Source organism: Paralichthys olivaceus, chromosome 3 (assembly GCF_024713975.1).
Source record: "Paralichthys olivaceus isolate ysfri-2021 chromosome 3, ASM2471397v2, whole genome shotgun sequence".
Lineage (NCBI taxonomy): Eukaryota > Metazoa > Chordata > Actinopteri > Pleuronectiformes > Paralichthyidae > Paralichthys > Paralichthys olivaceus.
This window is the reverse complement of record NC_091095.1, coordinates 12,882,264-12,897,058: the sequence shown is the minus strand read 5'-3', so window position 1 is coordinate 12,897,058 and position 14,795 is coordinate 12,882,264.

The following is a 14,795-nucleotide window of genomic DNA, read 5'->3' as shown; positions in this document are numbered from 1 at the left end:
TGTCAGTATGAGGGTGAGGGTTGTGCATTCTTGATGTATGATCTACTTAGAGGCATTTCAAAAAATGTTTCATGCCTTAACACACCCATGAATGTCAGCAAAAGAGAAAGAATGATTGCCAGAAATAAAAGCATTATAGAGCTATTTAAAATATTAAATGGACGGAGGATGTTTGGAATATTTGTGGTTTTAAAATGACAGAGGGGGAGAAACTCTTCAACACCGGAGTCCATGCTGACACTGCTCAGGTTTCTCCTCCCTCTTACTGACACTCAACAGCTGCTTATGAAGATTAAAAGCTGCTGTTTCTCCACTGTCTGAGTTTATCAGAGTTAGTATATATATGTGTGTGTGTGTGTGTGTGTGTGTGTGTGTGTGTGTGTGAAAGAAAGAAAGAAAGAGAAAATTGTCTTTTTCAAGTAATCACTGATAAAGTAATGACAGAAAGGCAGCTTTCCTCTTACCCACTATTTCCAATTGTTTCCTTGAGAGGGATTTAAATGTGAGAGCCACTCGTATCTCATATTACTCATTTCAGCCCTAACCCTATTCACCATAGGGTGAATAACTCTGCGCTGCTTGCTCGAAACGTGCTGAAATTTGGTGTGGGTGCGTGGCTGTCTCCCCTTTACTATGTGTGAAATGCCCAAGTCTCTACAACTTTCCAAAAAAGAGTTATTCAAAAATATCGTGTACTTTTTTGTTGAGATTTGGTGGTTTGACCCCTTCCGGAGGTCGTAGAAGCTCGGCGCTGGTACCAATGGATCGGGCATCCCCACATTAGTTCAGATGGAACCAACTTCCAAGACTCTATGACCTTCAGAACAAAAGTTATTCAAGAATATCTTGATCTCCAATGGGTTTTCCTCCCCAACCCTAACCCTAACCCTGGCGGCAACCCTAACCCTAATTGCAACCCTAACCCTAACCCTAACCCTCATTTCAGCCCTAACCCTATTCACCATAGGGTGAATAACTCTGCGCTGCTTGCGCGAAACGTGCTGAAATTTGGTGTGGGTGCGTGGCTGTCTCCCCTTTACTATGTGTGAAATGCCCAAGTCTCTACAACTTTCCAAAAAAAAGTTATTGAAAAAAATCGTGTACTTTTTTGTTGAGATTTGGTGGTTTGACCCCTTCCAGAGGTCGTAGAAGCTCGGCGCCGGTACCAATGGATCGGGCATCCCCACATTAGTTCAGATGGAACCAACTTCCAAGTCTCTATGACCTTCAGAACAAAAGTTATTCAAGAATATCTTGATCTCCAATGGGTTTTCCTCCCCAACCCTAACCCTAACCCTGGCTGCAACCCTAACCCTAACTGCAACCCTAACCCATATTAGGGATTAATTGGAATAACTCTGCGCTGCTTGCTCAAAACATGCTGAAATTCGGTGTGGTTGTGTGGCAGGCCACCCTTTATTAATCATGAAATGCACAAGTCTCTAGGACTTTCAGAAGAAAAGTTATTCAAAAATATCTTGTACTTTTTTTTATAGATTTGGTGGTTTCACCATTTCCGAAGGTCGTAGAAGCTCGGGGATGGTCCCAATGGATCGGGCAGAGCCACATTAGTGGAGATGGAACCAACTTCCAAGTCTCTATGACCTTCAGAAAAAAAGTTATTGAACAATATCTTGAACTCCTATAGGTTTTCATCCCTAACCCTTACCCTAATCACAACCAAAAAATCAAACACTAATCACAACCCTAACCCTACCCCTTCCAAAGGTCGTAGAAGCTCGGGGGTGGTACCAATGGATCGGGCATAGCCACATTAGTGGAGATGGAACCAACTTCCAAGTCTCTATGACCTACAGAAAAAAAGTTATTGAAGAATATCTTGAGCCCCAATGGGTATTCATCCCTAACCCTAACCCTAATAGCAACCCTAACCCTAACCCTAATCACAACCCTAACCCTAACCCTAATTGCAACCCTAACCCTAACCCTAACCCTAATTGCAACCCTAACCCATATTAGGGATTAATTGGAATAACTCCGTGCTGCTTGCTCGAAACATGCTGAAATTCGGTGTGGTTGCGTGGCAGGCCACCCTTTATTAATCATGAAATGCACAAGTCTCTAGGACTTTCAGAAAAAAAGTTATTCAAAAATATCGTGTACTTTTTTTTATAGATTTGGTGGTTTCACCATTTCCGAAGGTCGTAGAAGCTCAGGGATGGTCCCAATGGATCGGGCAGAGCCACATTAGTGGAGATTGAACCAACTTCCAAGTCTCCATGACCTTCAGAAAAAAAGTTATTGAACAATATCTTGAACTCCTATAGGTTTTCATCCCTAACCCTAACCCTAATCACAACCAAAAAATCAAACACTAATCACAACCCTAACCCTACCCCTTCCAAAGGTCGTAGAAGCTCGGGGGTGGTACCAATGGATCGGGCATAGCCACATTAGTGGAGATGGAACCAACTTCCAAGTCTCTATGACCTACAGAAAAAAAGTTATTGAAGAATATCTTGAGCCCCAATGGGTATTCATCCCTAACCCTAACCCTAACCCTAACCCTAATCACAACCCTAACCCTAACCCTAATTGCAACCCTAACCCTAACCCTAATTGCAACCCTAACCCTAACCCTAATTGCAACCCTAACCCATATTAGGGATTAATTGGAATAACTCCGCGCTGCTTGCTCGAAACATGCTGAAATTCGGTGTGGTTGTGTGGCAGGCCACCCTTTATTAATCATGAAATGCACAAGTCTCTAGGACTTTCAGAAAAAACGTTATTCAAAAATATCGTGTACTTTTTTAAATAGATTTGGTGGTTTCACCATTTCCGAAGGTCGTAGAAGCTTGTGGATGGTCCCAATGGATCGGGCAGAGCCACATTAGTGGAGATGGAACCAACTTCCAAGTCTCTATGACCTTCAGAAAAAAAGTTATTGAACAATATCTTGAACTCCTATAGGTTTTCATCCCTAACCCTAACCCTAATCACAACCAAAAAATCAACACTAATCACAACCCTAACCCTACCCCTTCCAAAGGTCGTAGAAGCTCGGGGGTGGTACCAATGGATCAGGCATAGCCACATTAGTGGAGATGGAACCAACTTCCAAGTCTCTATGACCTACAGAAAAAAAGTTATTGAAGAATATCTTGAGCTCCAATGGGTATTCATCCCTAACCCTAACCCTAATAGCAACCCTAACCCTAATCACAACCCTAACCCTAACCCTAATTGCAACCCTAACCCTAACCCTAATTGCAACCCTAACCCATATTAGGGATTAATTGGAATAACTCCGCGCTGCTTGCTCGAAACATGCTGAAATTCGGTGTGGTTGCGTGGCAGGCCACCCTTTATTAATCGTGAAATGCACAAGTCTGTAGGACTTTCAGAAAAAAAGTTATTGAACAATATCTTGAACTCCTATAGGTTTTCATCCCTAACCCTAACCCTAATCACAACCAAAAAATCAAACACTAATCACAACCCTAACCCTACCCCTTCCAAAGGTCGTAGAAGCTCGGGGGTGGTACCAATGGATCGGGCATAGCCACATTAGTGGAGATGGAACCAACTTCCAAGTCTCTATGACCTACAGAAAAAAAGTTATTGAAGAATATCTTGAGCTCCAATGGGTATTCATCCCTAACCCTAACCCTAATAGCAACCCTAACCCTAACCCTAATCACAACCCTAACCCTAACCCTAATTGCAACCCTAACCCTAACCCTAATTGCAACCCTAACCCATATTAGGGATTAATTGGAATAACTCCGCGCTGCTTGCTCGAAACATGCTGAAATTCGGTGTGGTTGCGTGGCAGGCCACCCTTTATTAATCATGAAATGCACAAGTCTCTAGGACTTTCAGAAAAAACGTTATTCAAAAATATCGTGTACTTTTTTTAATAGATTTGGTGGTTTCACCATTTCCGAAGGTCGTAGAAGCTCGGGGATGGTCCCAATGGATCGGGCAGAGCCACATTAGTGGAGATGGAACCAACTTCCAAGTCTCTATGACCTACAGAAAAAAAGTTATTGAAGAATATCTTGAGCTCCAATGGCTATTCATCCCTAACCCTAACCCTAATAGCAACCCTAACCCTAACCCTAATCACAACCCTAACCCTAACTCTAATAGCAACCCTAACCCTAACCCTAATCACAACCCTAACCCTAACCCTAATTGCAACCCTAACCCTAACCCTAATTGCAACCCTAACCCATATTAGGGATTAATTGGAATAACTCCGCGCTGCTTGCTCGAAACATGCTGAAATTCGGTGTGGTTGCGTGGCAGGCCACCCTTTATTAATCGTGAAATGCACAAGTCTGTAGGACTTTCAGAAAAAAAGTTATTCAAAAATATCGTGTACTTTTTTTTATAGATTTGGTGGTTTCACCATTTCCGAAGGTCGTAGAAGCTCGGGGATGGTCCCAATGGATCGGGCAGAGCCACATTAGTGGAGATGGAACCAACTTCCAAGTCTCTATGACCTTCAGAAAAAAAGTTATTGAACAATATCTTGAACTCCTATAGGTTTTCATCCCTAACCCTAACCCTAATCACAACCAAAAAATCAAACACTAATCACAACCCTAACCCTACCCCTTCCAAAGGTCGTAGAAGCTCGGGGGTGGTACCAATGGATCGGGCATAGCCACATTAGTGGAGATGGAACCAACTTCCAAGTCTCTATGACCTACAGAAAAAAAGTTATTGAAGAATATCTTGAGCTCCAATGGGTATTCATCCCTAACCCTAACCCTAATCACAACCAAAAAATCAAACACTAATCACAACCCTAACCCTACCCCTTCCAAAGGTCGTAGAAGCTCGGGGGTGGTACCAATGGATCGGGCATAGCCACATTAGTGGAGATGGAACCAACTTCCAAGTCTCTATGACCTACAGAAAAAAAGTTATTGAAGAATATCTTGAGCCCCAATGGGTATTCATCCCTAACCCTAACCCTAACCCTAATCACAACCCTAACCCTAACCCTAATTGCAACCCTAACCCTAACCCTAATTGCAACCCTAACCCATATTAGGGATTAATTGGAATAACTCCGCGCTGCTTGCTCGAAACATGCTGAAATTCGGTGTGGTTGCGTGGCAGGCCACCCTTTATTAATCATGAAATGCACAAGTCTCTAGGACTTTCAGAAAAAACGTTATTCAAAAATATCGTGTACTTTTTTTTATAGATTTGGTGGTTTCACCATTTCCGAAGGTCGTAGAAGCTCGGGGATGGTCCCAATGGATCGGGCAGAGCCACATTAGTGGAGATGGAACCAACTTCCAAGTCTCTATGACCTTCAGAAAAAAGGTTATTGAACAATATCTTGAACTCCTATAGGTTTTCATCCCTAACCCTAACCCTAATCACAACCAAAAAATCAAACACTAATCACAACCCTAACCCTACCCCTTCCAAAGGTCGTAGAAGTTCGGGGGTGGTACCAATGGATCGGGCATAGCCACATTAGTGGAGATGGAACCAACATCCAAGTCTCTATGACCTACAGAAAAAAAGTTATTGAAGAATATCTTGAGCTCCAATGGGTATTCATCCCTAACCCTAACCCTAATCACAACCCTAACCCTAACCCTAATTGCAACCCTAACCCATATTAGGGATTAATTGGAATAACTCCGCGCTGCTTGCTCGAAACATGCTGAAATTCGGTGTGGTTGTGTGGCAGGCCACCCTTTATTAATCATGAAATGCACAAGTCTCTAGGACTTTCAGAAAAAACGTTATTCAAAAATATCGTGTACTTTTTTTAATAGATTTGGTGGTTTCACCATTTCCGAAGGTCGTAGAAGCTCGGGGATGGTCCCAATGGATCGGGCAGAGCGACATTAGTGAAGATGGAACCAACTTCAAAGTCTCTATGACCTTCAGAAAAAAAGTTATTGAACAATATCTTGAACTCCTATAGGTTTTCATTCCTAACCCTAACCCTAATCACAACCAAAAAATCAAACACTAATCACAACCCTAACCCTACCCCTTCCAAAGGTCGTAGAAGCTCGGGGGTGGTACCAATGGATCGGGCATAGCCACATTAGTGGAGATGGAACCAACTTCCAAGTCTCTATGACCTACAGAAAAAAAGTTATTGAAGAATATCTTGAGCTCCAATGGGTATTCATCCCTAACCCTAACCCTAATAGCAACCCTAACCCTAACCCTAATCACAACCCTAACCCTAACCCTAATAGCAACCCTAACCCTAACCCTAATCACAACCCTAACCCTAGCCCTAATTGCAACCCTAACCCTAACCCTAATTGCAACCCTAACCCATATTAGGGATTAATTGGAATAACTCCGCGCTGCTTGCTCGAAACATGCTGAAATTCGGTGTGGTTGCGTGGCAGGCCACCCTTTATTACTCGTGAAATGCACAAGTCTCTAGGACTTTCAGAAAAAACGTTATTCAAAAATATCGTGTACTTTTTTTAATAGATTTGGTGGTTTCACCATTTCCGAAGGTCGTAGAAGCTCGGGGATGGTCCCAATGGATCGGGCAGAGCCACATTAGTGGAGATGGAACCAACTTCCAAGTCTCTATGACCTACAGAAAAAAAGTTATTGAAGAATATCTTGAGCTCCAATGGGTATTCATCCCTAACCCTAACCCTAATAGCAACCCTAACCCTAACCCTAATCACAACCCTAACCCTAACCCTAATAGCAACCCTAACCCTAACCCTAATTGCAACCCTAACCCATATTAGGGATTAATTGGAATAACTCCGCGCTGCTTGCTCGAAACATGTTGAAATTCGGTGTGGTTGCGTGGCAGGCCACCCTTTATTAATCATGAAATGCACAAGTCTCTAGGACTTTCAGAAAAAAAGTTATTCAAAAATATCGTGTACTTTTTTTTATAGATTTGGTGGTTTCACCATTTCCGAAGGTCGTAGAAGCTCGGGGATGGTCCCAATGGATCGGGCAGAGCCACATTAGTGGAGATGGAACCAACTTCCAAGTCTCTATGACCTTCAGAAAAAAGGTTATTGAACAATATCTTGAACTCCTATAGGTTTTCATCCCTAACCCTAACCCTAATCACAACCAAAAAATCAAACACTAATCACAACCCTAACCCTACCCCTTCCAAAGGTCGTAGAAGTTCGGGGGTGGTACCAATGGATCGGGCATAGCCACATTAGTGGAGATGGAACCAACTTCCAAGTCTCTATGACCTACAGAAAAAAAGTTATTGAAGAATATCTTGAGCTCCAATGGGTATTCATCCCTAACCCTAACCCTAATTGCAACCCTAACCCTAACCCTAATTGCAACCCTAACCCATATTAGGGATTAATTGGAATAACTCCGCGCTGCTTGCTCGAAACATGCTGAAATTCGGTGTGGTTGTGTGGCAGGCCACCCTTTATTAATCATGAAATGCACAAGTCTCTAGGACTTTCAGAAAAAACGTTATTCAAAAATATCGTGTACTTTTTTTAATAGATTTGGTGGTTTCACCATTTCCGAAGGTCGTAGAAGCTTGGGGATGGTCCCAATGGATCGGGCAGAGCCACATTAGTGGAGATGGAACCAACTTCCAAGTCTCTATGACCTTCAGAAAAAAAGTTATTGAACAATATCTTGAACTCCTATAGGTTTTCATCCCTAACCCTAACCCTAATCACAACCAAAAAATCAACACTAATCACAACCCTAACCCTACCCCTTCCAAAGGTCGTAGAAGCTCGGGGGTGGTACCAATGGATCAGGCATAGCCACATTAGTGGAGATGGAACCAACTTCCAAGTCTCTATGACCTACAGAAAAAAAGTTATTGAAGAATATCTTGAGCTCCAATGGGTATTCATCCCTAACCCTAACCCTAATAGCAACCCTAACCCTAACCCTAATCACAACCCTAACCCTAACCCTAATAGCAACCCTAACCCTAACCCTAATTGCAACCCTAACCCATATTAGGGATTAATTGGAATAACTCCGCGCTGCTTGCTCGAAACATGTTGAAATTCGGTGTGGTTGCGTGGCAGGCCACCCTTTATTAATCGTGAAATGCACAAGTCTGTAGGACTTTCAGAAAAAACGTTATTCAAAAATATCGTGTACTTTTTTTAATAGATTTGGTGGTTTCACCATTTCCGAAGGTCGTAGAAGCTCGGGGATGGTCCCAATGGATCGGGCAGAGCGACATTAGTGGAGATGGAACCAACTTCAAAGTCTCTATGACCTTCAGAAAAAAAGTTATTGAACAATATCTTGAACTCCTATAGGTTTTCATCCCTAACCCTAACCCTAATCACAACCAAAAAATCAAACACTAATCACAACCCTAACCCTACCCCTTCCAAAGGTCGTAGAAGCTCGGGGGTGGTACCAATGGATCGGGCATAGCCACATTAGTGGAGATGGAACCAACTTCCAAGTCTCTATGACCTACAGAAAAAAAGTTATTGAAGAATATCTTGAGCTCCAATGGGTATTCATCCCTAACCCTAACCCTAATAGCAACCCTAACCCTAACCCTAATCACAACCCTAACCCTAACCCTAATAGCAACCCTAACCCTAACCCTAATTGCAACCCTAACCCATATTAGGGATTAATTGGAATAACTCCGCGCTGCTTGCTCGAAACATGCTGAAATTCGGTGTGGTTGCGTGGCAGGCCACCCTTTATTAATCGTGAAATGCACAAGTCTGTAGGACTTTCAGAAAAAAAGTTATTCAAAAATATTGTGTACTTTTTTTAATAGATTTGGTGGTTTCACCATTTCCGAAGGTCGTAGAAGCTCGGGGATGGTCCCAATGGATTGGGCAGAGCCACATTAGTGGAGATGGAACCAACTTCCAAGTCTCTATGACCTTCAGAAAAAAAGTTATTGAAGAATATCTTGAGCTCCAATGGGTATTCATCCCTAACCCTAACCCTAATAGCAACCCTAACCCTAACCCTAATCACAACCCTAACCCTAACCCTAATAGCAACCCTAACCCTAACCCTAATCACAACCCTAACCCTAACCCTAATTGCAACCCTAACCCTAACCCTAATTGCAACCCTAACCCATATTAGGGATTAATTGGAATAACTCCGCGCTGCTTGCTCGAAACATGCTGAAATTCGGTGTGGTTGCGTGGCAGGCCACCCTTTATTAATCGTGAAATGCACAAGTCTCTAGGACTTTCAGAAAAAACGTTATTCAAAAATATCGTGTACTTTTTTTAATAGATTTGGTGGTTTCACCATTTCCGAAGGTCGTAGAAGCTTGGGGATGGTCCCAATGGATCGGGCAGAGCCACATTAGTGGAGATGGAACCAACTTCCAAGTCTCTATGACCTTCAGAAAAAAAGTTATTGAACAATATCTTGAACTCCTATAGGTTTTCATCCCTAACCCTAACCCTAATCACAACCAAAAAATCAACACTAATCACAACCCTAACCCTACCCCTTCCAAAGGTCGTAGAAGCTCGGGGGTGGTACCAATGGATCAGGCATAGCCACATTAGTGGAGATGGAACCAACTTCCAAGTCTCTATGACCTACAGAAAAAAAGTTATTGAAGAATATCTTGAGCTCCACTGGGTATACATCCCTAACCCTAACCCTAATAGCAACCCTAACCCTAACCCTAATCACAACCCTAACCCTAACCCTAATAGCAACCCTAACCCTAACCCTAATCACAACCCTAACCCTAACCCTAATTGCAACCCTAACCCTAACCCTAATTGCAACCCTAACCCATATTAGGGATTAATTGGAATAACTCCGCGCTGCTTGCTCGAAACATGCTGAAATTCGGTGTGGTTGCGTGGCAGGCCACCCTTTATTAATCGTGAAATGCACAAGTCTCTAGGACTTTCAGAAAAAACGTTATTCAAAAATATCCTGTACTTTTTTTTATAGATTTGGTGGTTTCACCATTTCCGAAGGTCGTAGAAGCTCGGGGATGGTCCCAATGGATTGGGCAGAGCCACATTAGTGGAGATGGAACCAACTTCCAAGTCTCTATGACCTTCAGAAAAAAAGTTATTGAACAATATCTTGAACTCCTATAGGTTTTCATCCCTAACCCTAACCCTAATCACAACCAAAAAATCAAACACTAATCACAACCCTAACCCTACCCCTTCCAAAGGTCGTAGAAGCTCGAGGGTGGTACCAATGGATCGGGCATAGCCACATTAGTGGAGATGGAACCAACTTCCAAGTCTCTATGACCTACAGAAAAAAAGTTATTGAAGAATATCTTGAGCTCCAATGGGTATTCATCCCTAACCCTAACCCTAATAGCAACCCTAACCCTAACCCTAATCACAACCCTAACCCTAACCCTAATTGCAACCCTAACCCTAACCCTAATTGCAACCCTAACCCATATTAGGGATTAATTGGAATAACTCCGCGCTGCTTGCTCGAAACATGCTGAAATTCGGTGTGGTTGCGTGGCAGGCCACCCTTTATTAATCGTGAAATGCACAAGTCTGTAGGACTTTCAGAAAAAAAGTTATTCAAAAATATCGTGTACTTTTTTTAATAGATTTGGTGGTTTCACCATTTCCGAAGGTCGTAGAAGCTCGGGCGTGGTACCAATGGATCGGGCATAGCCACATTAGTGGAGATGGAACCAACTTCCAAGTCTCTATGACCTACAGAAAAAAAGTTATTGAAGAATATCTTGAGCTCCAATGGGTATTCATCCCTAACCCTAACCCTAATAGCAACCCTAACCCTAACCCTAATCACAACCCTAACCCTAACCCTAATAGCAACCCTAACCCTAACCCTAATTGAAACCCTAACCCATATTAGGGATTAATTGGAATAACTCTGCGCTGCTTGCTCGAAACATGCTGAAATTCGGTGTGGTTGCGTGGCAGGCCACCCTTTATTAATCGTGAAATGCACAAGTCTGTAGGACTTTCAGAAAAAAAGTTATTCAAAAATATTGTGTACTTTTTTTAATAGATTTGGTGGTTTCACCATTTCCGAAGGTCGTAGAAGCTCGGGGATGGTCCCAATGGATTGGGCAGAGCCACATTAGTGGAGATGGAACCAACTTCCAAGTCTCTATGACCTTCAGGAAAAAAAGTTATTGAACAATATCTTGAACTCCTATAGGTTTTCATCCCTAACCCTAACCCTAATCACAACCAAAAAATCAAACACTAATCACAACCCTAACCCTACCCCTTCCAAAGGTCGTAGAAGCTCGGGGGTGGTACCAATGGATCGGGCATAGCCACATTAGTGGAGATGGAACCAACTTCCAAGTCTCTATGACCTACAGAAAAAAAGTTATTGAAGAATATCTTGAGCTCCAATGGGTATTCATCCCTAACCCTAACCCTAATAGCAACCCTAACCCTAACCCTAATCACAACCCTAACCCTAACCCTAATTGCAACCCTAACCCTAACCCTAATTGCAACCCTAACCCATATTAGGGATTAATTGGAATAACTCCGCGTTGCTTGCTCAAAACGTGCTGAAATTCGGTGTGGTTGCGTGGCAGGCCACCCTCTATTAATCATGAAATGCACAAGTCTCTAGGACTTTCAGAAGAAAAGTTATTCAAAAATATCGTGTACTTTTTAAAATAGATTTGGTGGTTTCACCATTTCCAAAGGTCGTAGAAGCTCGGGGATGGTCCCAATGGATCGGGCATAGCCACATTAGTGGAGATGGAACCAACTTCCAAGTCTCTATGACCTACAGAAAAAAAGTTATTGAAGAATATCTTGAGCTCCAATGGGTATTCATCCCTAACCCTAATAGCAACCCTAACCCTAACCCTAATCACAACCCTAACCCTAACCCTAATTGCAACCCTAACCCTAACCCTAATTGCAACCCTAACCCATATTAGGGATTAATTGGAATAACTCCGCGTTGCTTGCTCGAAACGTGCTGAAATTTGGTGTGGTTGCGTGGCAGGCCACCCTTTATTAATCATGAAATGCACAAGTCTCTAGGACTTTCAGAAAAAAAGTTATTCAAAAATATCGTGTACTTTTTTTTATAGATTTGGTGGTTTCACCATTTCCGAAGGTCGTAGCAGCTCGGGGATGGTCCCAATGGATCGGGCAGAGCCACATTAGTGGAGATGGAACCAACTTCCAAGTCTCTATGACCTACAGAAAAAAAGTTATTGAAGAATATCTTGAGCTCCAATGGGTATTCATCCCTAACCCTAACCCTAATCACAACCAAAAAATCAAACACTAATCACAACCCTAAACCTACCCCTTTAAAAGGTCGTAGAAGCTCGGGGGTGGTACCAATGGATCGGGCATAGCCACATTAGTGGAGATGGAACCAACTTCCAAGTCTCTATGACCTACAGAAAAAAAGTTATTGAAGAATATCTTGAGCTCCAATGGGTATTCATGCCTAACCCTAATAGCAACCCTAACCCTAACCCTAATCACAACCCTAACCCTAACCCTAATTGCAACCCTAACCCTAACCCTAATTGCAACCCTAACCCATATTAGGGATTAATTGGAATAACTCCGCGTTGCTTGCTCGAAACGTGCTGAAATTCGGTGTGGTTGCGTGGCAGGCCACCCTTTATTAATCAAGAAATGCACAAGTCTCTAGGACTTTCAGAAGAAAAGTTATTCAAAAATATCGTGTACTTTTTAAAATAGATTTGGTGGTTTCACCATTTCCAAAGGTCGTAGAAGCTCGGGGATGGTCCCAATGGATCGGGCAGAGCCACATTAGTGGAGATGGAACCAACTTCCAAGTCTCTATGACCTTCAGAAAAAAAGTTATTGAACAATATCTTGAACTCCTATAGGTTTTCATCCCTAACCCTAACCCTAATCACAACCAAAAAATCAAACACTAATCACAACCCTAACCCTACCCCTTCCAAAGGTCGTAGAAGCTCGGGGGTGGTACCAATGGATCGGGCATAGCCACATTAGTGGAGATGGAACCAACTTCCAAGTCTCTATGACCTACAGAAAAAAAGTTATTGAAGAATATCTTGAGCTCCAATGGGTATTCATCCCTAACCCTAACCCTAATAGCAACCCTAACCCTAACCCTAATCACAACCCTAACCCTAACCCTAATTGCAACCCTAACCCATATTAGGGATTAATTGAAATAACTCCGCGCTGCTTGCTCGAAACATGCTGAAATTTGGTGTGGTTGAGTGGCAGGCCACCCTTTATTAATCATGAAATGCACAAGTCTCTAGGACTTTCAGAAAAAAAGTTATTCAAAAATATCGTGTACTTTTTTTAATAGAGTTGTTGGTTCCACCATTTCCGAAGGTCGTAGAAGCTCGGGGATGGTCCCAATGGATCGGGCAGAGCCACATTAGTGGAGATGGAACCAACTTCCAAGTCTCTATGACCTTCAGAAAAAAAGTTATTGAACAATATCTTGAACTCCTATAGGTTTTCATCCCTAACCCTAACCCTAATCACAACCAAAAAATCAAACACTAATCACAACCCTAACCCTACCCCTTCCAAAGGTCGTAGAAGCTCGGGGGTGGTACCAATGGATCGGGCATAGCCACATTAGTGGAGATGGAACCAACTTCCAAGTCTCTATGACCTACAGAAAAAAAGTTATTGAAGAATATCTTGAGCTCCAATGGGTATTCATGCCTAACCCTAATAGCAACCCTAACCCTAACCCTAATCACAACCCTAACCCTAACCCTAATAGCAAACCTAACCCTAACCCTAATTGCAACCCTAACCCTAACCCTAATTGCAACCCTAACCCATATTAGGGATTAATTGGAATAACTCCGCGTTGCTTGCTCGAAACGTGCTGAAATTCGGTGTGGTTGCGTGGCAGGCCACCCTTTATTAATCAAGAAATGCACAAGTCTCTAGGACTTTCAGAAGAAAAGTTATTCAAAAATATCGTGTACTTTTTAAAATAGATTTGGTGGTTTCACCATTTCCAAAGGTCGTAGAAGCTCGGGGATGGTCCCAATGGATCGGGCAGAGCCACATTAGTGGAGATGGAACCAACTTCCAAGTCTCTATGACCTTCAGAAAAAAAGTTATTGAACAATATCTTGAACTCCTATAGGTTTTCATCCCTAACCCTAACCCTAATCACAACCAAAAAATCAAACACTAATCACAACCCTAACCCTACCCCTTCCAAAGGTCGTAGAAGCTCGGGGGTGGTACCAATGGATCGGGCATAGCCACATTAGTGGAGATGGAACCAACTTCCAAGTCTCTATGACCTACAGAAAAAAAGTTATTGAAGAATATCTTGAGCTCCAATGGGTATTCATCCCTAACCCTAACCCTAATAGCAACCCTAACCCTAACCCTAATCACAACCCTAACCCTAACCCTAATTGCAACCCTAACCCTAACCCTAATTGCAACCCTAACCCATATTAGGGATTAATTGGAATAACTCCGCGTTGCTTGCTCGAAACGTGCTGAAATTCGGTGTGGTTGCGTGGCAGGCCACCCTTTATTAATCATGAAATGCACAAGTCTCTAGGACTTTCAGAAAAAAAGTTATTCAAAAATATCGTGTACTTTTTTTTATAGATTTGGTGGTTTCACCATTTCCGAAGGTCGTAGCAGCTCGGGGATGGTCCCAATGGATCGGGCAGAGCCACATTAGTGGAGATGGAACCAACTTCCAAGTCTCTATGACCTACAGAAAAAAAGTTATTGAAGAATATCTTGAGCTCCAATGGGTATTCATCCCTAACCCTAACCCTAATCACAACCAAAAAATCAAACACTAATCACAACCCTAAACCTACCCCTTTAAAAGGTCGTAGAAGCTCGGGGGTGGTACCAATG